Consider the following 26,292-nt stretch of genomic DNA (forward strand, 5'->3'; position numbering starts at 1 on the left):
TTTGTCTAAATTTGATCACCATCAGCTTGGTTCACTTGGGTCATTCTGAGGCTTGTGTTCCTTCATTCTGACCCCAATCACCTTTTGTACCCTTTTCTAGCCTCTGTATTTGTCTTGCGGTTTTGTTGTCTTTCCGTGGTTAGGGCTTTTTTTTTGCTATGAGTTTTCTTTTTGTTCTTGGATATGCTTCCCTTGAAAGTCTCGGTCTGTCTCTGTATGGTAATGACTGCTCACTATCTTGTCAGCACTCCAGTCCTGCCTGTCCCTTCAGCTATGACATTGCACTAAACACACACAATTTCCTGCGCGAGTAATGCATGATCTTCCGTGTATTGGCTTCTACCTGCATTTCCATCTGCTCTCCAAATGCACGGTTTTTCTGCCGTATTGCGCTATTTATTGTCACCCCAGCAGGCACCACTTGAGAGAGTTCAGGCGTGGTCTGTGCATTCTCACCCGAGGCGAAAGGGAAAACAATACAAAGCCATAATGAAATAATGAACAAAGAACATGGAAAATTCTTTCAATAAAGAAATATGAAAAAACAAACACACACAGAAAACTGTAAAATACCTAGGTAGTCAAGCGATGGTACTGAGAATAAAACCTCAATTTCGGCTATCAAATTGATACAAAATTTAAAAATGATAAATCCCAGTATTGGTGATGTGTGATTGTTTTAATGGTACCTGGGATGTGTGTTGAGCAGGTATGGTAAGACATGCAGACACAGAAATGATGGCTGTGAAGGAAGAAGTTTCCATTATACTCACAACCCCCTACAAACGGGAGGCCTGGCTGCCATGTGAGGTCACACGGGAAAGCACCAGGGCAAGATGAGTAGACAGAGAGAGGGGAGAGGAAGTGCTGGGTAGGAGCCCTTATTGTGGTTTTCATGGGAAGGAATGGACCAGGTAAGCAAGCTAAGCAGGTTTGGGAATGGGTATTTTGAATGATTTTGGTGGGTTCGGGGCTGCTAGGGTGACCCCTAGTTGTCTAGTAACTGGCCTTGGGGTGATGGGGCATGGGGATAGTGTTCCCAGACAGCAAGAGCCCGATAAAGTGAGGCATATGGGTCTATGACTCCAATTGATTGGATTTCATATCAAAGATATGCTTCCAGGGCTTCCCTGGTGGCACAGTGGTTGAGAGTCCGCCTGCCGATGCAGGGGACACGGGTTCGTGCCCCGGTCCGGGAAGATCCCACATGCCGCGGAGCGGCTGGGCCCGTGAGCCATGGCCGCTGAGCCTGCGCGTCCGAGCCTGTGCTCCGCAACGGGAGAGACCACAACAGTGAGAGGCCCGCGTACCGCAAAAAAAAAAAAAAAAGATATGCTTCCAGGCAAGCCCTTTACTCTCTCTAGGAATTAGCTAACCTGGAATTAGTGGCTCCTTCCCATCAGCAAGGCTCCAGATGCCAGAGCATCAAGAATACAGCAAATTGGGACTTCCCTGGTGGCGCAGTGATTAAGAATCCACCTGCCAACACAGGGGACATGGGTCCGAGCCCTGGTCCTGGAAGATCTCACATGCCGAGCAGCAACTAAGCCCTTGCGCCACAACTACTGAGCCTGCGCTCTAGAGCCCGTGAGCCACAACTACTGAGCCCATATGCCACAGCTACTGAAGCCCGCCTGCTTACAGCCTGTGCTCTGCAACAAGAGAAGCCACCGCAATAAGAAGCCTGTGCGCCGCAACAAAGATAGCCCCCTCTCACCACAACTAGAGAAAGCCCATGTGCAGCAGTGAAGACCCAACACAAGCAGCCAGAAAGGAAAAAAAGAGTACAGCAAATAAGAAGATATAGATAATACAAGGAATATGGATAATCTTGCATACATACCATGAACAATTATTATCTCTCTTGAATCATCGATTTTCTCTCTATAGAGAGGGGAAAAATAGAACTTAGAATTGTCAGCAGAGACTTGCAGGAGAAAAAGTTAGAGGACTTTTCAGCATCTGATTTCATGAATTACTGCAAAGCTACAGAAATCGAGACAGAGTGGTACTGATATTAGGATAGATAAATAGATCAATGCAACAGAATGGAAAGTCCCCAAATAGACACCCAGACATCAATTGCTCTTTGAAAAGTTGCCAGTTCAATTTAATTCAGTGGGCAAAGAAAAGTCTTTTCAACAAATGGAGCTGAGATAATTGGTAAATATCTGGGAAAAAGTGAACCTTGACATTCATCACACTCTGCACTTCAAATTGAGTGAAACATGCACCTAACTTAACAACTAAAATTATAAAATTTCTAGAGGAAAAGGAAACTTCTTCCATAAAAATAAAATCTTCTACAATATCTTCATGATCCTGGGGTAGGCACAATTTCTTAGGGAGGAACAATGAATCCACTAACTAATAGAAAATGAAGAGCTGTCCCTCATTGAAATTAACATGTAAAGAACAAAGTAAAAAAGATGAACAGCACAATAAAAATGAGCAAATCTCTTGAACAGACACCTCACTAAAGAGGTTATTCAAATGGTATATACTCAACCTGACGAGTTACCAGGGAAGTGCAGATCAAGTCCACAGTGAGTTCCCACTCTGCTCCCATTGGAATAGCTAAAGTTGAGAAGACTGGTAACACCAAACAGTGATGAAGAACTCTCACTTTGGAAGTCTGTGAGTGTTGGTTTGAAACCTTGGGAGTTTCCCAGGTGAAATTCAAAGCTGGCCCCTGTACACAGAGCTCAGGGGGAGGCTGAAGGACGAGGAGGGCCCCTCCACATTGGTAGACGGCAGCTTTAACGAACAAGGGAACCTACATATGAGGCAGTCTTGGGTGCCGCAAGATGAGTAGGTTTCCTCAGTCTCAAAGTTTATAGGGAGGCCTTAACGGGGTTCACTCATATATTCAGTCTGACAACAGTTACTCTCTCAAGGCTGCATCCTTGAAATGGCCCTAGTGTAGGAACAGTGGGCAGAGCCTACATTCCAAGGACAAGGGGCAGGAGTGAGGAGTCTCCCATCGTCCGAGCCCGGGTCTCAGGTCACCTGGTGGTCATATCCTCTCAGTGACCTCCTCCAACAGGTAGCTTTATATAAAATTAAACATAGGTTTATTTTATGATACGTTATGACCTGATAATTCTACTCCTAAGTATTTACCCAAGAGAATTGAAAAGACATGTCCACAAAAAGACTTGCATAAGAATGTCCAAAGCAGCATTATCATAATAGCCTAAAACTAGAAACAACCCAAATGTTCATCCACAAGAAAACAGATACTTACACTGTGGTCTACTCACACAATGGAATATGAATCAGCAACAAAAAGGAACAAACTACTGATGTATGTAACAACATGAGCAAATCTCAAAAATCTTGTGTCCAGCAAAAGGAGCCAAACAAAAAGCGTACATAATGCTTGGAAGTGACACGTGTCAGTTCATAGCCCATTGGTCAAAGCAAAAGTGTCTCCACCTATGTACAACATGCCAGGGGATGTATAATTATCCCATAGGAGGAGGATTGAAAATAATTCAATTTATCACACTTAGATTATGGTATAGGAGCAATCTCCGTATTATAGAAATTATTGCTTTGTGTTTTGATAATTTTTGGCAAGATTTTAATTTATCTTTTGACTAAGTTTTGGCGATGTAGACGGAGAAAATAGTTCTTTTGTTCTTGGTCCTATACTTAAGTGGAATCAATACTCAATCCCAATCTTTCTGCAGTAATTTTTCTATTCATTACTTCAGATAAACTGAAGTTTATCTTCTAGCAGTTTCTTAAGGAAAGATTTATGCAAATTTTGTTCCCTGGGTTTTAAAATATTTAAAAGTATTTTTCGGTTGTCTTTATGCTTGAATGACAGTTTGTCTGTTTATAAAATTCTTGGGTTGTACTTTCTTTGTTTGAGAACTTTGTGAGTGTTATTCTACTGTCTTCTAATGATGAATTATTTTTTTCTACAGAAGTCACACCTATTCAGAATTTTTACTACAGAGGTCACTTGATCATTTTGCTTAGATACCTTTCTCTAATTCAGTTTTATTACAGTTGTAAAATGCAGGTAATGATACTGCCTATCTCAGTGTTGTGAGGATTCAATGAGGTACTACCTGAAAAACATAAATATAAATGATTATTGTTATTTATTAATATGGCTCCATTTTCTTGTAGAAATGTTCTTTTCAATCTGTGATTTAATTCTTTTGTTTCTGGAACATTTCCTTAATTTATGTCTTTTTTTCTTTTCTCTTTCTCTTCTAGTCCTTTGATTTTCTTCTTTGGTAACACTATATATGCAAACGTTGGATCTCCCTCACCTGTCTTCCTAAGCCACCATTTCCTTTCTAATGTTTAAAAATCTTAGCTCTTTTTATTTTACTCAATTTTTGTGTAACCATGCTCTAGTTTCTTACTGTGCGTATTTTTTGTTGTGCTGCTTCCAATTTGATTCTCACTTCTGTGATGACATTTTCTCCTTGCGCTTCTTTCTTGAGCTGACCTAGCTTATTTTCCACCTTCTATTGTTGTTTTGCTGTGACTGCTCTGAGTTCTAGTATCTCTGATTTGTGTTTTTGTTTTAAAAAGGCTCTTGCTTCACCATGCTTTTCATACATAGCACAGTATGTTTGGCTACCGTTTTTATTTGCTCCATGTCATTATTTCTTCAGTAATTAGTCTACACGCCATTTATTTATTTTCCTTGTTGCCTGCCTCCTTTTAAAAAATAGATCTTATGTAGTTTTCTTTTTTCATTATTGTTTTTATTTTTGAATGAATTTTTCCTGAATAATCTTTTTTCTTTTTCAGGAGAGTTTGATAAGGAGAATTCTACTTATGACATAGGACTGAATACATTCTTTTAGCTTTTATTCCTCTCTAGTCAACTCAAAATGGCACTATAGTCTGTTTTTAATCATCCTTGCCTCCCACTCAGATGGTTGCCCAAATATAGCTCCTCTATGTGTTTCCTAACTTATCTCTACTCCATGAGATATTTTACACTTGATGGCAAATAGGATCCAGGGAGCTTTCCACTATTAGTCTACATGCTTCATTTATCTTGTTTCAAGTATGCAGTAGTTCCTAAAAATATCTCAGGGCATGCCACTCACTTTAGAGAACTGAGTTTTTGCTGGCATTTTTGAGCTTTTCAGCCACAATTGTTCTTTCATCGTATCTTCCTGTAGCTCCTGTCTGACCTTCCCAACTTTTTGTACGCTTCCTTTTGTTTTATGATTTGGAGGCTCAGATTGCTCTAGTTTAACCAAAGGTAGATTCATATTTCTGTGTCTCACCTTGTTTATGGAGGGAGCAATGCTTCCTTTATTTCATTATGCTGAGGTCGAAGTTCCTCTGGGCTCATATGTATAGAGCCCAACCCATAAAGGTGCTCAGTGGAGCAAAAGGGTGTCAGTTTTACCGTGCTTGGCTCAGGTTGGGCTGTAGTATGTTTTTACGTAGCAAATTTCTTTTCTCCTCATCATGTATATATGCACATGTCCAAATCAATATCTCTATGTGTCTTTATTTAGGAAATAAACTGGGAGGGAAAATTCTAAAATATTGGTTGAGATTCTCTGTGCATGAAAGGAAGCAATGAAGTCCAAAGTCTTGTAGGTGTACCAGAGTCTAAGAAATTTCTAACTGTCTAGCGGGTCACAAATACCGAATGGGGGAGGTATAGTAAGGAAGTCAGGGTGTGGAGCAGAAGCGTAGGGACAGGCAAGTCAGGGGTGAATTAGTGAGCGGTGTGGGAGGGACATGAGGCCGAGAAGCTCTGTTTATCTCCAAACTTGGATTTCTGAGCCATGTGGGAAAATTGTGTGCGGGTGTTTTGGTCTGATTTAAAGGCCAGTGTGTCAGGAGGTACAAGCTTGCCATACAGTACGTTCATCCCTCCATGCTATATTCACTCTACCAGCCTGGAAAGTTCTTACTCGTTCTTTAAGGTACAGTTCAAGGATGATCAGTTCTCTCTAGCTTTCCAGGCTCCTCTCATCTCCCCAGTCAACTTGGATTTCTTCTTGCTTCTCTTAGCTAGTTAAACATGTCTCTATTATAGCACTTAAAAGGTGCATTTAAATTATGACTTGTTTGTCTGCTTCCTTTTTCAGTTATTAATTCTCGAGAGGTGAGGATTTAATCTTACAATTTCCAATTCCTACTACACAGCTTGAGATACATTGAATTCTTAATAAAGTTCATACATTTCATTGAATCATGTTTTCTTAAAAATTTTTATGGCGGTATAGTTGATTTACATTGTTGTGTTAGTTTCCGCTGTACAGCAAAGTGAATCCGTTATAGGTACACATATATCAATTTTTTTTTTTTAGCTTCTTTCCCCATATACATCCCTACCGAGTACTGAGTAGAGGTCCCTGTGCTATACAGTAGGTACTTATTAGTTACCTATTTTATGTATAGTAGTGTATATATGTCAATCCCAATCTCCCAGTTTATCCCTTCCTCCCTCCCCCCCGATAACCATAAGTTTGTTTTCTACATCTATTCATTGTTTATTTATTAGCATTAATTGTCTTGGCATGATGGATGACTTAACAGTTTGATAATGGCTAGTTCAAAAGTCTTCAGTGCATCAGTTTAAAATTTGTATTGATGTTTAAAATATCTGTCTACATTTATAGTTTCTATGACTTAAGTACCTAGAAATATTTAATATATCACAAATATTTTGGTTATAGAAACATGATTCATTCATTGCAAGTTTTCCTGACCATTCTGTGGAAAAATTCTAAGTTTAAGGAAAGTTATAGAGAATAACATCACAGTGTGTAAAACTTCCATTGCTTGCCCTTCATGAATTTTTCAATTACTCTGAGGAATTTTAACTCTACTAAACCTGGACTAAAATATGTTGTGTCTAGTTCATGGCAACAGACCCACTGCAGAGCAACTCTGAGTTATTTCCCAATGTCTGGATGATCCTTGATCTGAATATGCTGTGTGTATTAGCCAAGACTGAAAGTGTGATTTGCTCTACTGTTTTAATAAATAGAATTTATTGAATACTCACTATTGTCAGGCACTGTGTTAATGCTTTACACAAATTATTGACTTTAATTCCCCATTTTATTGATAAGAAAACTAAATTTGGGGGCTTCCCTGGTGGCGCAGTGGTTGAGAGTCCGCCTGCCAATGCAGGGGACACGGGTTCGTGCCCCGGTCTGGGAAGATCCCACATGCCGCGGAGCCGCTGGGCCCGTGAGCCATGGCCACTGAGCCTGCGCGTCCGGAGCCTGTGCTCCACAACAGGAGAGACCACAACGGTGAGAGGCCCGCGTACCGCAAAAAAACAACTAAAATTTGGAGAGGTTAAACAACTTGTCTAACCCCACCCAACCAGCAGGCAACTGAAACATGTATCCCCAAAGCCTGAATCCTTAGCCACTGTGCTATTCCACTTCCATAGGGATAACTGAAAAATAGCTACTGAATTTGACTCAAACAGATAAAAAATTGTTCTGTAATCCTTCTGGTTTTGCTTATGCAGACTCAAAGTCAGGTCTAGAGAGACTCAGAGGTTTCTTGGCAAATGATGCAACTTAACAGGATTTTTCAATTACTATGCAGAGTATCATGGAACCAGCCTCAAACTCATCTGATTTGTGTGCTCGAAATTCCAATCCCTTGTGAAATGGCCACAGGGATGTTTTAAAATTGGAAAAAGCTTCGGTAGTATGGCCTTCCATGACCTCTTCTTCTGCCTCAGTCAGAATGATGATGTGAGACTTGGGAGAGCACGAAGGTGGAGACCATCTCACATCATAGCAACAAGGTTATGTGGCTGGCACAGTGTGTGTGTGTTGAAAGTCTCTCATTCTAATAAAACACATTCAAAAATGCTTAGCTCAAAACCAGAAAGAGAGGCATGAATCTACCAAGAGCATTTTTTACCTCTTTTGCTTTGTAAATGCCAGTAAATAGAGAGTCTCAGAGTTAGAAATGGGTCAGGTGTTTGTGGGAAGGATGATATCGGTTCACAGATTTATATTTGTGATAAAAAATTTAAAAGTATTTCTAACGACCAAAGTGTTTTTTAAAACTTGGAAACAAAAGTCTCCTAGAACACTCACATCCCCAAAAGTTAATTTGAACACATGGACATGGCCTTTTGCAATTTCATACATTAAATGTGAAACGTAATTTTTTGATATGAGGCCAAGGTGAAAATCTAATCAGACAAACTGATGGATTTTTTTTGAAAAATGTAACATACGTTTTCTTAAAAACAAAATAAACCAACACATGAGCTATAATGAATGACTCTGTATATACTGCTTCTCCTTCTTTTTACTCTATAAATTTATGTTGTTCCTAAACAGAAAAGGGAGGGAATGTGAAGCGGGGGAGGGAGCAGAGCACAGGTTATGGTAGCAGATCTTGCCTTCAGATCAACACAGTACCTGGGGTGTGCGGTGAGCAACAGAGAGAAAGACAAGTGATTTCCCACCTCTTGGGAGTCGTTTCCAAGGTGCAGAGAAGGAATAGCAAGTCCGTTGGCTAGTGGCAAAGTAGGCACTTGATATAAAAGAATGACAATGCAGTGAATAAGATAGTATAAAACCTACCATAAGATTAGACCAGAATATATTTCTACCTATAAGTATGCAGAAATATAAGCAAGAAATATAAGTGTGTGGAATAAACTGGAGTACCAATTTATAGGAGAATTATTAAACCTGGAGGGCATTATGGTAAATGAAATAAGCCAGACAGAGAAAGACAAATACTGCATGGTATCACATAAATATGTGGAATCTAAAAAAAAAGTCAAGTCCTAGAAACAAAGAATAGAAAAGTGGTTGCCAGGGGCCAGGGGGTGGGAGAAATAAAGGGAGGTTGGTAAAAGGGTACAAACTTTCCTTTATAAGATGAATAAGGTCTGAGGATCTAACGTATAACATGATAAATACAGTTGATAACACTGTAGTGTATAACTGAAATTTTCTAAATGTTCTCACCAAAAAAATAAATATGTGAGGTGATGGATGTATTAATCCCCTCACAATGTATATGAATATAAAATCATCAGGAGTACACTTTAAATATCTTACAATTGTATTTGTCACTTATTCTTCAATAAAGCTGAAAAAGAAGAATAGCCAACAGGAAAATTTGTAAAAAAAATAATTAAAAAGCAAAAAAACCCTCCAAGCCCCTTAGGAGTTACTGTAGTACCTAAGAATGGGAAATATTGTGTATCCCCCCTGTATATGAAAAATATGAATCATTCAATCAATCAGTTGCTATTTCCTGAGTTACTGTTATGTGTGTTTTGATACGAGGGATGGGTTCACTCTTGAAACCGTTTATGAAATCTGAAAGAGGAAGTTTAGCAAAGTGATGGAGTTCAGGTTCAAATCTTGTTTCCAGCACTTACTGGTTGTCAATCTTGGGCAAGTTTCTCAACCTTTCCATACCTCAATTTCCTCATTTGCAAAACGGGGATGATACCATTGATCTGCTAGGACACATGTCTGACCCCACCACCTGGCTAGCAGTGATTGTTTGTATGCTTCTTCCTGACTTTTGTTCCTGTGCGCTCTGTGCACCTTTATTCTCTCTTTTTTTTAAAAAAATATTTATTTATTTTGGCTGCGTTGCTGCACGCAGGCTTTTTCTCTAGTTGTGGCGAGCGGGGGCTACTCCTCGCTGCGGTGCGCGGGCTTCTCATTGTGGTGGCTTCTCTTGTTGTGGAGCACCGGCTCTAGGTGCGCGGGCTTCAGTAGTTGCAGCATACGGGTTCAGTAGTTGTGGCGCATGGGCTTAGTTGCTCTGCAGCATGTGGGATCTTTCTGGACCAGTGATCGAACCCATGTCCTCTGCATTGGCAGGTGGATTCTTAACCACTGCACCACCGGGGAAGTCCCCTTTATTCTTTCTTATACCCACTTCAGGCCAGCAAACTCCACATTTTTAGGAAGGTAAAGCTCTGTGTTTTCTGTAACATTTCTTCTACATTATTGAGAAGGAGGCAAACTACACATAAACTATCATTTCTTTAATTGTTAGGTATTTATCACATTTTAAAAGTGTGCTATTTTAAATAAATTTTATTAATGCAGTGCTTACAAAGTTGCATACTTTTTGAATCGTCTCTTTGAATCCTATCTCCACCATAAACCCTGCTAGTTTTAGTGCAAAATTTTGCAGAATGTGATGTTTTTCAGGAATGTGTATATTGCATTTTAGTATCTACTTAGTTATTAGAGTATATACCTCATAGAATTCTTTTTTGCGGATCAAATGGGTTAACAGTCTTATAATCTCTGATGATGTCACCACCACTTACTACGTTTTCAGCACTGTGTTGAACACCTAGCATGCAAATGTTAGTTGAAGCTGGTACTCCATAAATATTCACTTTTATCAAAGGAAACATTTAATTAATTTACATGCTTATGGGGACCTGACTCAGGACCACAGGTTATGCCATTACATAACTCAGGGGTGAGGGTTATTCACACCAAAGACGCTGCACATTTGTATACGCATTATTATAATATACTGGTGGATGGCAATACAGTGTCTTGCTTTAACAAAATCATATCTTAATGATGGTAATAAACTGTCTTGAAGTAGAGGAGCCCTTTCTAAGTAGTATAGAGGTGCACCAGCAAAGGACTGGCCATGAATAGTCTTTTTGGCAATTATGAATAAAGCTGCAATAAACATCCATGTGCAGATTTTTGTATGGACATAAGTTTTCAATTCCTTGGATAAACACCAAGAAGCACGACTGCTGGATCAAATGCTAAGAGTATGTTTAGCTTTGTAAGAAACTGCCAGACTGTCGTCCAAAGTGTCTGTACCATCTTATGTTCCCATCAGCAATGAATGAGCGTTCCTGTTGCTCCATACCATCATTAGCGTTTAGTGTTGTCAAGCTTCTGGATTTTGGCCATTCTAATAGCTGTGTAGTAGTATCTCATAGTTTTAATCTGCAATTACTGATGACATAAGATGTGGAGCATCGTTCCATATGCTTATTTGCCATGTGTATATCTTCTTTGGCGAGGTATCTGTTAAGGTGTTTGGCCTATTTTTAAATTGGTTGTTTGTTTTCTTATTGTTGAGTTCTTTGTGTCTTTTGGATAATGACCTTTATCAGATGTGTCCTTTGGGAATATTTTCTCTCAGTCTGTGGCTTGTCTTGCAATTCTCTTGATATTGTCTTTTGCAGAGCAGAAGTTTTAAATTTTAATGAAGACCAGCTCATCAATGATTTTTTCATTGATCATGTCTTTGATGTTATATCTGGTTATTTAAGTTTTCTCCTCTGTAATGGTCTAGGACTTTTATAATTTTGCATTTTACATTTAAGTCTATGATCTATTTTGAGTTAATATTCATGAGGAGTATAAGGTCTGTGTCTAGATTCTTTTTTCTTGCATTTGGGTGTCCATTAGTTCCAGTACCCTCTTGAAGAGACTATCTTTGTTGCATTTGCTCCTTTGTCAAAGGTCAGTCGATGATACTCTAAGTGTGAGTCTATTTCTGGGCTCTCTATTCTGTTTCATTGCTCTGTTTGTCTGTTCTTTCACCAATACCACATTGTCTTGATTATGTAGCTCTATAGGGAGTCTTGAAGTCAGTTAGTGTCAGTCCTCCAATTTTGTACTTCTCCAACGTTATTTTGGCTCTTCTGGGTCTTTTGATTCTTCATACAACTTTATTTAAATTTTTTTTTATTAATTAATTTTTATTGGAGTATAGTTGCTTTACAATGTTGTGTTAGCTTCTGCTGTGCAGCAAAATGAATCAGCCATACATATACATATATCCCCTCCCTTTTAGATTTCCTTCCTGTTTAGGACCCCACAGTGCATTAAGTAGAGTTCCCTGTGCTATACAGTGTGTTCCCATCAGTTGTCTATTTTATACATAGTACCAACAGTGTATATGTATCAATCCCAACCTCCCAATTCCTCCCACCCCACCCCTTTTCCCCTTGGTATCCATACATTTGTTCTCTATGTGTGCTTCAGAATCTATTTGTCTATATCCATAAAATAACTTGCTGGCATTTTGATTGAGATTGCATTGTATCTATAGATCAAGTTGGGAAGAGCAGACATTTTGACAACACTGAGTCTTCCTGTGTATGAACATGGAATATATCTCCATGTATTTAGTTCTCCTTTGACTTCATTCATCAGTCTTATAGTTTTCCTCATATAGATCTTGAACATATTTTGTTAGATTATACTGACATATTTCATTTTGGGGGTGCTAATTAAATGGTATTGTGTTTCTAATTTCAAATTCCTCTTGTTCATTGTTGGCATATAGGAAAACAATTGCCTTTGTATATTAACCTTGAATCCTGCAACTTTGCTATAATTGCTTATTATTTCCAGGAATTATTTTGTTGATTCATTGAGATTTTCTATGTAGATGATCACATCATCTGTGAACAGAGACAGTTTTTACTTCTTCCTTTCCAATCGGTATATATTTTATTTCCTTTTTTTGGTTTTATTGACTTTTCCTATTGATTTTCTGTTTTCAATTTTCATTGATTTCTGCTCTAATTTTTATTATTTCATTTCTTCTACTTAATTGTATTTAATTGCTCATTTTTCTAGTTTCCTAAGATAGAAGCATAGATGACTGATTTTAGATAGTTTTTCTAGTACATACATTCAATGCTATAAATTTCCTTCATGCATTACTTTTGCTGCATCCCACAAATTTTGATAAGTTGTCTTTTCATTTTCACTTACTTCAAAATATTTTAAAATTTCTGTTGAGATTTCTTCTTCAGACCATGCATTATATAGAAGTGTGTTGTTTAATCTCCATGTATTTTGGGATTTTCCAGCTCTCTTTTTGTTATTGATATCTAGTTTAATTCCATTGTGGTCTGAGAGCAGACATTGTATACTTTTCAGCTTTGGAGATTTCTATTGAGATGTCCAGTCTACTTATAAGCCCGTCAAAGGCATTTTTCATTTCTGCTGCAGTTTTTTGGCCTCTAGTATTTGTTTTTGATTCTTCCTTAGAATTTCCATCTCTCTGCCCACCTTGCCCATCCATTCTTACATGCTGTTTACTTTTTCCATTAGAGCCTTTAGCAGATTAACCACAGTTATTTTAAATTCCTAGTCTGATAATCCCAACATTCCTGCCACATCTTAGTCTGGTTCTGATGCTTCTTCTGTCTCTTCAAACTGTATTTTTTTTTGCCTTCTAGTATGTCTTGTAATTTTTTTCTTCTTACTGAAACATGATTTCCTGGGTAAAAGGAACTGCTGTAAATAAACTTTAAGTAATTTGTTCATAAGTTGTGAGGGGAAGGGAAGTGTTCAATAGTCCTGTGATTAGGTTCCAGGCCTTTAGTGAGCAATATTAGCTAAATTTAAAAATCATATTGTTCTCTACTCTAGAAATAAGCCTCAGTATAGTATATAAATGAAAAAAATGACAATAGTAGCAAAACTGTGAAATATTTCAGAATAAATTTAGTGACTGACAAAGCTAGTGTTTTGGGGCAGAAGGTTAATTCTCTAATAAAGGTGCTGATGAGATTGGGGTCCATCACGTATAATAAATTAAAAAGTTAACTTTGAGAAATAAGATAATAAAACGCCTACAATAAAATCTAGGATACATGCACTGTCTAGGTTTGTTGAAGATCTTCCTAAGAAAGTCTAGAAACTTAGCAGCTATGCAAATAAAGATAGACATATTTGATTAAAAGATTATAATTAGCAAAACAAATAGATAACCAATATAATGGTTCATCTATTAATGTAAGAAATAGACACATAATATGACTAGGTCATTAAGAACAAATCCAAATGCCCAACAAAAACTGAAAGATGGCCAAATTAACTAATAATCAGAAGAAAGGCAATTTTAAAGTGATAACCGGATACCACTTCTCATGTATCATATTGACTAAACTTAAAAGGACTGCTAACAGCGATTGCTGCTGGGATACAGAGAACATAAATTTTCAAACATACTTGTGAAAATATCAATTTGACAACTTTTGGAAGAAGCAATCAGGAAATATCTATTAAAAATAAAAAATACATGTGCATTTTAACTCAGTAGTCCTTCACTTGGGAAGCGTCTCATAGAATTATGAGTCTCAGTACATAAGCATATATTTTCAAAGATATCTACTGCTGCATTATTTGCTATGGCAAAAATAAATGAATAAGCAAATGAATAATGGAATAAATGAATGCACAAGTAAACAGAGCCAAGTACACGTTTATCAGTAGAAGAATGGTTGAATAAATTATAGTATAGATACACAATTAAAAATAATTATAACTGTACTAATAGAGGTAGTGGAATTTTTGTGAGCTGTTGTGTGAAAAAAGCAAGAAACGTGTGTGTGTGTGTGTGTGTGTGTGTGTAATGAGATGGTTATGATTTTATTTTACGCAGGAGTGATATGTATGATATATATGCTACGTGTGTGTGTGTGTATATGTTTGTGTGTCTTGTCTAAACTTTGAAAAATGTAGATGATAAATTTTGATGCCAACCCCTGGAAGTGTGTTGCTGGAGGCGGGCAGGTGGCGTGGGCTGAAGCCCAGGGATGACGGAATAGAGGAGTGTGTCAAAAAGGAAAAGACTGAAAAAAATGAGTGTTTTAAACATGTGTGAATGATATCATCACATTCATACACTCATGTGACAATTACAAATACATGTACATGTAATATTTGAAAAGTACCTTGAAGGATCTACCCAATGTCATAAGGTAGTTAGTGGCTAGTCAAGATTGGGACCCAGATAGGCCTGATGCTATAGCTGTGGTTCTTTCCACTAGTATAGGCTTTCTTAGTTTACAAATATGATTAGACATATAAACAAATACATTGTTTTTTGGTAAGTAGAGGGTTTGGGCAAAGTAATGCAATGCTCTGAGTGATCCTTGATGAACTTAAAATTTAACCATCCTTTAAAACTTCCACCAGCCTTTTCTGTACTTAGCAAGGTCAATATCAGTGATAGGTATGAGGGATTCTTATTGATTGTATTTTCACAATTCTCACCTTTCCCACACTTGTTTTACCCCATGGACCCAGATTTTAAGATCATGCAAAATATTTTGGTTATTTGAGAAAATATTAGTTGCTGTATCTGTGTCCAAAATTCACCTCCTGGATGTATTCCAGTGGAGGGCTTCAAGGTACTCTTTGGGAATTGCAATTGTAAAAATAACGAATTATATTTAGAGAGAAATTAGTCACTAACAAATCAGAGAAGAGCACAACATTATTTACATTGTTTATTGTTACCTCACGTTTATAATGTGAGATATTAGGTTGGATTTAAGTTTTCTGGGGCGGCAGGATGTAACACAAAGGCTGGGCTAAATGAACTGCAGGACTCTTGGTTCATAGACTCCAAACGAGCGAAGCTGCCACTCAGAGTCACATGGCAGATGCACGGGGATAGGGTAAGAGCAAGCTGGAGCCATGGATGGCAAGCAAGGTGAGCTAGGCTGGGTTCCACGGGCTCCATATGGATTGGCTAATTGGAATAATTTCCAGTGTGCTGCTGGCATTGGGGCCGTCCCTAGGTGTCCGGTACCTGGCCCAGGTGATTAGGGTGGGTGCATAATGGCCCTGAGTGTGAAAGCCCCATAAGGTAAAGAAAGAGGTTGGGGTATGGACTGAATCCACTCCTCAAGAAGGGGAACTGGCCGGCCTCTAACTAGGGCCTCACAACTGGGTCAAGACAACATTTCAAAACAGAACAGAACAAAACTATTTTATACTTTGTAATGTCCAAAGTATGAGAATGCTTCCCAAGGAAAAGTCTGGTTTAATCTTTCCTTACCTTTGGTTCCTCCAATCAGTATCATTCTTGGCTTATAGGGCTAACTAACAATTTATTTTAGTAATAAATTTCATTTGCATAATTTCTGAATAATCAATAGGGAATATTTGTATTGCTTTCTCAGTAATATACAATTCGTTAAATCAAGGTTATGAAAGGGTTTCTTTTCTTGAATTTGTACAGGTGTGCTAAAAATTATACATTTGCCACAAACCATGGGGCTTTAAATCACTTTCTTCTAGCTCCTTTCTGAGAGTTTCCTTCTGTAATCTTCCCCCAAATTGTGCATTCAACATGAAGGATCGTGCTCTGCCTATGAAATGATCCCTGAAGCTGAGAATCAGAGTAGCATACAGCACCGTAAAAATGGCTTAGGCTTTGTTCCTCTGCCGAGTAAATTAAGGAAACACATTTGGATGCCAAAGTTGCTTCTGAATGCCATTTCCATAAGTAAAAAGCACTGCTGAAATAAAGCATATTACACATGTACCTAAGTACAATGCATTGAAAACAATATTATGTAATGTTAACACTTCTTCCTTTGTAAACCCGCTTTTAAAACTATTTTCTTTTTAAAATATCCAAAGATATAGCAACTCTTCAAAATAATAGACTGAGCGCTGAACAGATATTATAGGCATAAGACAGAGAACACGTGTGCGGACATATTTGCCCTGATGCTTAACAGTTGAGTGTGGAGGGAGGATGTAACATTGGCTGGTGCTTACCCCGTGCCCAGCACCTGCCCTGTAGTTTTGCAATCATGCAAACATCGCAGCAACTTTGAACAATTGATATTATCTCTGTTTCACAGTGAAGGATACTGAAACACATGGACGTGAGGTAATCGGCACAGGTCACATTACCGGTAAGTGCCAAGGCAAAACTTTTCACTATAAGAGTGTTTAGTTCCCAGGGATGCACAACATGGTAACCGTCTTTATCTTTAGAGTTATATATTTATTTGAATATGTTGGAAAAGCTAGGACAAGCACAGCTAGCTTGTGATTTCACATATGTTATTGCCAGGTTTTGAAAGTGAATCTGTTGTAAAGATAAATGTTACATAACTAATAGTACAAATAGTATGTGGACATGACAACATATTAGAAATAAACTTGCCCATAACTTTTTGTTCCTTCTTGACTCATTTGTCTATCTATTTATTTAATTATTTTTATTTTTATTTTTTGGCCGTGCCGCACGGCTTGTGGGATCTTAGTAGCCCAACCAGGGGATTTGAACCGGGCCCCGGCAGTGAACGCTACAAGTCCTAACCACTGGACTGCCAGGGAATTCCCTCATTTCTTTTTTTACTAATAATTTTATACTATAGTTATCTACAGGATAAAATCCAAAGTTTGGCATTATTCTATACAGCTAGCTCTAGCCAGCTGGCCTCAACTTATCCCCAGGACAAGATGTTTACTCATGTACATCAAGGACAGTGAGAGTAGAGCTCACTTGGAATGTCCACCACGACCTTTCCATCTATTTTTCTATTTCAAGATCTACACTGTATTTCTTCCACTATGATGCCACATAACACAGACTCAGGATGGTCTCATTTCTCTTCATTTATAGAGTTTATTTTTAAAAAATCAATAACTTAAATGTTAGGTCTGTATATTTTGGGTAATTAATCCATAAATATTTATTAGGTACCTCTGTATCTAAGGCACTGTCTTCTTGCCTTTATAATCTTATAATATAATTGAGAGGCAGATGATCTACTTATGAAAAGTGAACTTATAAAAAAGTAATAATAGAGACCATAACAGTTATTACCAAAGGATAATAGGATTCATTGGAAAGGTCACACATTAGAATTAGACACCTGGATTTGTTGCTTATTAGCAGCAAGTTCGTGGGAACTTGGGCAATTTACTTATGTGCTCTGAAGCTTGCACATTGTAAGATGGGAGAAAATCTATTTTGTAGCCTTACTGTAAATCACAAGATAATGTTTTGTAAAATGCTTAGTAAACTTCATAGAGATCTGCGAGCATATTTTTATTTGCCACAATGTTTTCTATGACAGAAGCATATTACTAACAGGAATTTCGAGATTGAATTATGAAAAACTGGTGACCATGTGTAGGCCTAGAACAACAATACATTTAATAGAGTCCAAAGAAAATATTGCATAATCACAAAATCCACCCCCCTTTGGAGTTATTAAATAAGAAACTATTCTAAATAGGAAAGAACTTATTAGAAAAGGTTAATTTGTTCCACCAGACTCCAAGACTTTTTATAAAATGATGGTAATTAAATACGCATGAATTTGATTTCAGGAGATGCAAATAGATCCCACAAATGCACACACGCAGACACACACACACACACACACACACACATTTGGAGTATGAGAGAGGTGCCACTACAGACCAGTGGGGGTAAAAGACTGTTAAACAGGGTAAAAATTGCCACCTAGGTGGGAAAAAGTACAATTAGATATCAGTCTCTCACTCTCTGTAAAAGTACTAAATATGTTCTGGTAGATTATGAAAATCTAACCCTTAAAACGTTTGAAAGAAAATTTAGGAGAATATCTATATGACATCAGGATAGGAAAAGACTTCTTGGGACAAATGAAGTACAAGTCATCAATAAAAATTGGAAATCTTTGACTACACTAAAATGAAACATTTCTGTATGACTCCAAAAACCATAAACAAAATTAAGAGCCAGATCTTTTACTGGGAGATTATATTGTCAACATCATAACGAACAAAAAGTTTGTGTCCAGAATAAAGAACAGATACAAATCAATTGGAAAAACACCTAAAATAGAAAAAACAGGTATAGAATATGAATAGACAACTCACAAAAGAGGAAATATATTTGGCCAATAACCATATGCAAAGATACTCAACATCTCAGTAATCTGGACAATGCACCCCTAAGTCAGCAAAAATTGAAGGTCTGACTATACTACCTTTTGGTGAGGATGAGAATCTGACATCGCTATGGGAATGTAAATTAGCACAAATATTTTGGAGAATAATTCACAATTGTCAATCAAGTCAAAGATGCACATATACTATGTATTGACCTTAAGTAGACCCTTGTAGGTGGACGAGGTGAAAGGTGTAAGAATGTCTGTTTCAGTGTTGTTTGTAATAGTGAAAATGATAAATGTGGCATCGGCCAAATTGTCAGTCCATAGACACATGAATAAGTAAGCTCTGGTTTAGTCTTACAGTGAAAGCTCACTGGCAAAGGCAAACATACTGTAAAGGTAGGAAGTCATCCGTGCACAAACATGATATCAGAACCAGCAATCGTGAGAAGAGGAGAGTACAAATGCAGGATATTTGAAATTAAGAGATCAGCAACTTAAAACAATCATATATATATATATATAGAGAGAGAGAGAGAGAGAGAGAGAGAGAGAGAGAGAGAGACTGCAGTATGTAAACGTCATGGTAACCACAAACAATGAAAGGTTTAGTTAAAGGAAAAGATGAAATAAAGAAGTAAAGAAAGTTATCAAAATGACTACATCTCAATAATGTAAGGTGAAAAAAAGGAAGCAACAGAATATGTTGGGTGTGATACCATTTCTATATAAATTCTATCATGCTTAAAAAAGGTATACATAGTTTATAGTGTTTGGATATGTACGTGCATAAAATATGTTTGAAATGGCATGATCCAACTTTGGTTTCATGTTACTTCTTGTGATGTTGGGAAACTAGCTGGGGGTAGAGAATTAGCCGTATCAAATGTTTTCCTCTTTAAAAGAAGCCATCTGAAGCAAACAAGGGGAAATGTAGATGTTTTAAAAATCAGGATGGTAGGGATACGAGGATAAAGAACTTTTTACCGTTTTGTAAAATGCTTTCTGTATATCTGTCAAATTCATATATATTTATGAATATATATATTTAATGATCTAGCAGCTCTCCGCCTAGGTATCTATGAGAAATGAAACATATCCACAGAAAGACTTATACGAGCGTGTTCATAGCAGCCTTATTCTTATTAGCTCTAAATTTGAAATAATACATATGTCCATCAACATGGGGAATGGTATGGTTATCCAGTAGAATACTCTTTAACAGCAGGAGGGAATGAACAATCTCTATACATACAACATGTATGTATCTCATAAAAGCTTTATGTTGAGGTTAAAAAGACACACAAGAAACAATATTATGAGATTCTGTATATGGGGCAGCAGGGCCGGCCACATAATTTGAATAGCCCAGTGCAAAAGGAAAGTGTGGAGCCATTGTTCAACGAGCAGGGAAAAGTGCCCTTAAAGGTATTAAGATGTAAAGCTCTTTCTTTCTGCCACTTTTGAATTATCATGGCATTTTAATTTGCTATTTAATGTTGTCTGAAGTCTTTTGAATTATCATGACATCTTTATTTGCTATTTGAATTATCATGGCATTTTACTTGCTATTTAATGTTGCTCAAAGTAAGGAAAAATTAACAATTAAAATGGCTAAATTTAAATTTAGTATTCAATATTCAAATTTATTGTTCATCTTTACATTGTTCAGTGCAGGTTCTAAATGCAAATAGAAGAACATTTATCTTATATAACTGAAATGACACTGTGTTTTGTAGCTCATACATGCATCTGTCTTTTGTTCTTATCCAAACAGTGGAAATGCACAAAACTAATTTAACTGATTTAATTTCATTTCTTGACACACAAACATTCCATCAACACTCTGTATCTTAGGCTTAATGATGAGTAAGCTACACTCTGCCCTATCTTCCCTTTCCTTTTAGAGCACCATTTTCAGCATAAGTGGTTGGCCAATGCAGGGGAGTCACAAAAATAGGAAAGGATATGACATTTCCTTCCTTGGTCATTGGTGTTTCCTATAACACTGTTACTTCCTTCCTGTGTTGGAAGCAAGTTCTGATTGGCATGGGAATTGTGGCTTCTGAGGCTTTGGTGCCTGCGTTTGTTCGTTCCAAGAGGTAAGGTGCTTCACCTGCCTTGAGTTTCACTGAGCTGAACTCCCACTCCTCCTTTGTCCCCTGGAATTTTGTCCTCCTGGGGCTTTGCAAAGGCCAGATGCCAAGGGGGCAATAAGGAACCATAGATGCGCGTCTTGTTCTATTTTCCAAACAGGCTCTATTTATAAAACACAAGATCAAAGATGAAATTATTAAGAACTTCAAGACAGTAGTAGTAGCAGGGCACTCAACTAAATGTGGGCCCCTTTGGAACACAGTTATAGGTGTATACATTTCAGTTCTATGGATGCATACGTTTCTCAAAACTCAGCAAACTTAAAAGCTGTGCAATTTATTACATGTAAATTGTAAGTAAATAAAAAATAAAACAACAAAAAAACACCACCATCGTCTTCTCCTAAATGTCAAACTGCAGACATTTTTATATGTTATTGATTTAATTTTTCTGGTGACGACTCATGGAACAAACAAAACAGATCTATGACCTATTTCTGTAGTTACTTAAAATTGGCAAAACTATTAGACTGTCACAGAGGGTAATTTTTTGTCTTGTTCCATATTTTTTTCCAAAGAAAGCCCAGTTGTCCCTTTGAACAGTACAATACCTGAAAGAGAAGATTGTAATCATTCGTCTACAATTTCAACTCAACAATGAAGCATTGCTTGCTTCTTTCGTGTTTCATAGAATACGTAATGTGCCTGCAATTCATGGGAGATTTACATGCATTTTTCTCTGGGACAGTATAAGCCCCTAGAGAGAAAGGCTTTGACAGGGATAATGATATTATGTCTCCTGGACTCATTTGCTCTGGTCAAGGATATGCGTTGAAGGACGTTTCCCTCGGGGCCATGATCTCGCCGGCAAGAAGGAATGAACTTCAGTTTGGCTGGACTTTTGTTCATCCTTAGCCATTATATCTGCAATGCAACCAAGAGCTTTAACATACCGTCTTAAGATTTTAATTTACATTTTCCCAATGACTAATATTCAGAAGGATGGTGACTTATTTTCACGTTTGTCTGTAATAAAGAAGCTAACATACGGTCTGATTACTTCTCAGTTCGTGGAGGTGACGTCTGATAGAGGCACATCCCTCTTCCCCCCATCTTAGTGCTGTGTGATTTGTTAGGAGCAAATAGCATTTCTGAGTCTTGCTAGATTGAAAAGGAAAGGTCCCTTTTTAAGTTGAACTATAGTTGATTTACAGTGTTGTGTTAATTACTGCTGTGTAGCAAAGTGACTAAGTTATATATGTGTGTGTGTGTGTGTATATATATATATATATATATATACACATTCTTTTTCATATTCTTTTCTATTATGTTTTTTAAAAATTTAATTTAATTTATTTTTTGTATGGCGGGTTCTTGTTAGTTATCTATTTTATACTTATTAGTGTATATATGTCAATCCCAATCTCTCAATTCATCCCACTCTCCCCACTTCCCCCCTTGGTGTCGTAGGTTTGTTCTCTACATCTGTTCTATTATGGTTTATCCCAGGATATTGAATATAGTTCCCCGTGCTATACAGTAGGACCTTGTCGTTTGTCCATTCTGTATATACCATTTTGCCTCCACTAATCCTAAACTCCCAATCCATCCCTCCCACATCCCCCAACCTCGGCAAGCACCAGTCTATTCTCTATGAGTCTGTTTCTGTTTCATAGATAGGTTCATTTGTGTCATATTTTAGATTCCACATATAAATGATATTATATGCTATTTGTCTTTCTCTTTCTGACTTACTTCACTTAGTATGATAATCTCTAGCTGCATCCATGTTGCTGAAAGTGGCATTATTTTGTTTTTTTTTATGGCTGAGTAGTAAAAAAGGAAAAATCATTTTAAGAAAATACTACAAATTGAAAAGATTTTAGACATGAAAAATATTTTTTAAAAGCATATCACAGGCCAACAAATTTCCCAGTGCCTTTACATGTTGCCTATATGAGGCAATCCTCAGGCTTGGGGTACAGCTGGGGAGTGAAAACCATTTACAAGCCTGTCCAGAGGAAGAACACGAAACATGGAAAACACTTCCTGAATCTCCAAAACCTTTACCTGAATTATTATTGTCTGAGTTACTATTACTTACTATCAATTCAATTTGTTCTTCCTTCTGTTTGAAAATGATGCTGCGTATTTGAGCATGTTTCTGCTCGTATTCTGAATACTATTTGATATTCTGGATGGACAGTCTATATTGTTTTCTCTCTGGATCTGAATTCAGCCTGTCTGGATCCCAATACATCATTCTCCTCCTGAAACCAACACTTCCTTTTTCTTCCTTAATTTTTTTTTTACCGTCCTCTTGAAGATCCAGCTTTCAGTCATATTTGACTTCTTCCAACTTTTCTTCTTCCCTTACATCCAAGTTGTGAAGATGTTGTCTGCAGGGTGCCTCGAGAACCTCATTTCTCTTTTCCACACCTGCTCTACTCTGATGCTGCATCATCACTCTCGTTCTGACTGTTGCAAGAGCACACGTCCCCTTCCTTCCTTAGTTTTCCCCCTTTCTACTGCACCATGTATAGCTGCAGCCAGATAGGCTTCTTAAAATGCAGTTTCCAATCTACAACTTTTAAAGGACTCCGTTAAGATAATTAGTCTTCATCAAAAAGTCTACTAATAACAAATGCTGGAGAAAAGGGAACCCTCCTACGCTGTTGGTGGGAATGTATGTTGGTGCAGCCACTATGGAGAACAGTACGGAGGTTCCTTAAAGACTAAAAATAGAGTTACCATATGATCCTGCAATTCCACTCCTGAGCATATATCTGGAGAAAATGATAATTCGAAAAGATACATGCACCCCAATGTTCATAGCGTCACTATTTACAGTAGCCAAGATATAGAAACAACCTAAGTGTCCATCAACAAAGGAATGGATAAAGCAGATGTGAGAGAGAGATATATATATACAATGGAATATTAGCCATAAAAGTGAATAAAATAATGCCATTTGCAGCAACATGGATGGACCTAGAGATTATCATAGTGAGTGAAGTAAGGCAGACAGAGAAAGATAAATATCATATGATATCACATATGTGGAATCTAAAAAAATGATACAAATGAACTTATTTACAAAACAGAAACAGACTCACAGGCATAGAAAACAATCTTATGGTTACCAAAGGGGAAAGGGGATGGGAGGGATAAATTAGGAGTTTGGGATTAGCAGATACACACTACTGTATATAAAATAGATAAACAACAAGGACCTACTCTATAGCACAGGGAACTTTACTCAGTATCTTGTAATAGCTGTAAGTGAGAAGAATCTGAAAAAGAATATGCATGTATATGTATATGTATAACTGAATCACTTTGTTGTACACCATAAACTAAACAACACTGTAAATCAACCATACTTCAATTTAAAAAATTAAAGAAAAAAAGATAATTAGTCTTCAGAGGAAGACTGATACTGAGAGGACGACTTATTAGCTACTCCTCAACACCATTTGCACTTGATGAACTTGGGTCAGACGTGTAGTTGCACAGGAGCCCTCATCAAGGGGTCCCAATGGTCAATATTCTTCCTGGTGTTGCCAGCCCTTGGGATGTAATGTTGGGCTACGGAGAATTGGAGCTGCAGGATTCCTTTGTGTCTCTCTGACCCCCCAGATGTCCTAACCTTCACTCTCAAAAATAGTCCCTTATAACCATTTTATTTTTAACATTACGGAGTACATAGAAAAGTTTAAAATTACAATGTGCAATGAACTGCAGTAAACAGGACGGGATCTGAAGGCAATTATACCATGTTTAGTGAAAAGATCAACTAGACTTATTTTATATGATATACATATATTCTTTATAGATACTCAGTATCGAATGTGCTTAAAATTTCCAAATACAATCTTTTAAAGGAGAAACTTGTACCTGCTTTCATGAACATAATATTTAGTATTAGGTTCTATGCTTTCGATGGTTGTATTTAATCCCTGATGAATACTTTTGGGGGATGATATCTTCACTGCCTTGATGGTCACCATCAAAGAAAAATTCTGATCACATAGGTATATGATTTAAAATATTAAAACTGTTTTTTTCAACCATTCCAGTAAAGTATTTGTGACAGTTGAAATTGTATTTCAAGCAGCCCTTCCTCTTTTCTTTCCCTCAGAGATGAAACATTGAAATTATTTTTACTGTTAATGGATTTTTGAATCTACTTGAACTACTTTGTATCAGAATTTCAAACTAATGATGAGGTTCTAATTTTCAGAATGTGGGTGTGTTTTAAAGGCCATCACCTGGAGCTGGTTTGAATCAGAAAAGCAGCAAATTAGTCACAGACGCACAGAATAATTACACATCTGCGAAAGCAAAGGTTGAGAGCCACTGCCTAGGTTATTTTCCCGCCAAGAACTTATCTTCCTCCCTGTCCCCTTCCCACTCCTGCTAGGACACTTAGGCTGCCTGCTGTGCTCCGTGGGCATCTAGGACATGAACTCCAGCGGTTCTGTAGCTCCTCGTCCGTGATGGGCAGACATGACGCTATAGCTGGCGGCTGAAAGAGACACACAGGTGCTGGCACACCGCTCACCGGTTCACTGCTCCGTGGGGACACAGCAAGGGCAAGCTGTAACACATCACGCTCGCTGCTTGCACTGGGAGGGCTGCCGGGCCAGTCATCACTCTGCTAGGTCACCTCCTAGGGGCCCTGGATAGAGATGCTCGCGGCCTGAGGCAACTGGTCTAGGAGCTCCCTGACTGCCAGCGCACAGCCCTGTAGCCTTGGAGGATTAATGTCTCAGCACCCGAACCCCTTTCAAATACACCAGCAGGACAGCCTTGCCGTGGAGCTCTCTTAAATAAGGACGTTTCAAGGCTGAACGGATTAGGATGTCCTGCCCAGAGATATTTTCCCAGGCTGGACTGGATAGTTTGAGATCTGTCTCAGGCTTCTCAACCTGAACCTGCAAAAAATAGACCTCCAGCATCACTCTCACGTCACTGGCGATGATCCCCTTGGGAACTAATTAAGAATAAATTCCACACCATGGAAATCATGCCTCTGCCGTGTTCTCTCCCAGGTGTTCCGCTCCCAGGGGTCCCCCTCCCAAGACCCCCCTCCGAGGACTTCCCCTCCCAGGACTTCCCCTCCCAGGAGCCCCCTCCCAGGTGTCCTCCTCCCAGGAACACCCCTCCCAGGCCAGTTTGCTGCTAATGTGCCTGGTTCTCAGATTGACAGGTGCAAAACCTCCTTCGGAGCCTCATTTCCAGGCTCCTCTCACAGCTGTGTGAGACCCAGCTCCTACCGCAAATCCAGATTCTGTAACACTCACGGTGACTCTGCTGCCCTGTTGGAATCCTGTCTCATACATCTTGTTCTCCATATACCTCTATTTCTCTAATTTCCTTTCCTTGCCCTGTGTCTTTCACCAGAAACTCTTTCCCTGCCCATTTGTGACTAGGAGAGATCCTATCCATCCTTTGAAGAGTCCCTTCCAATACCAATTCCTTCCTGAGGTCTTCCTGGTCATCCCAAGTAGACCATCCCAAATGGTCATCCCTTTTCTCTTTGCA

General features: G+C 38.1%; 1 long non-coding RNA gene across 1 annotated transcript in view; it reads left to right on the plus strand.

The window, feature by feature from the left end:
• Positions 1-26,292, plus strand: part of LOC307185452 — a 157,249-nt gene that overhangs the window by 64,914 nt on the left and 66,043 nt on the right. The window contains exon 2 of the long non-coding RNA XR_013828087.1: positions 16,619-16,672. This is a non-coding gene — a long non-coding RNA (uncharacterized lncRNA). The remainder of the gene's footprint in view (positions 1-16,618; positions 16,673-26,292) is intronic.

This window comes from Stenella coeruleoalba (assembly GCF_951394435.1).
Source record: "Stenella coeruleoalba genome assembly, chromosome: 4".
Taxonomy (NCBI): domain Eukaryota; kingdom Metazoa; phylum Chordata; class Mammalia; order Artiodactyla; family Delphinidae; genus Stenella; species Stenella coeruleoalba.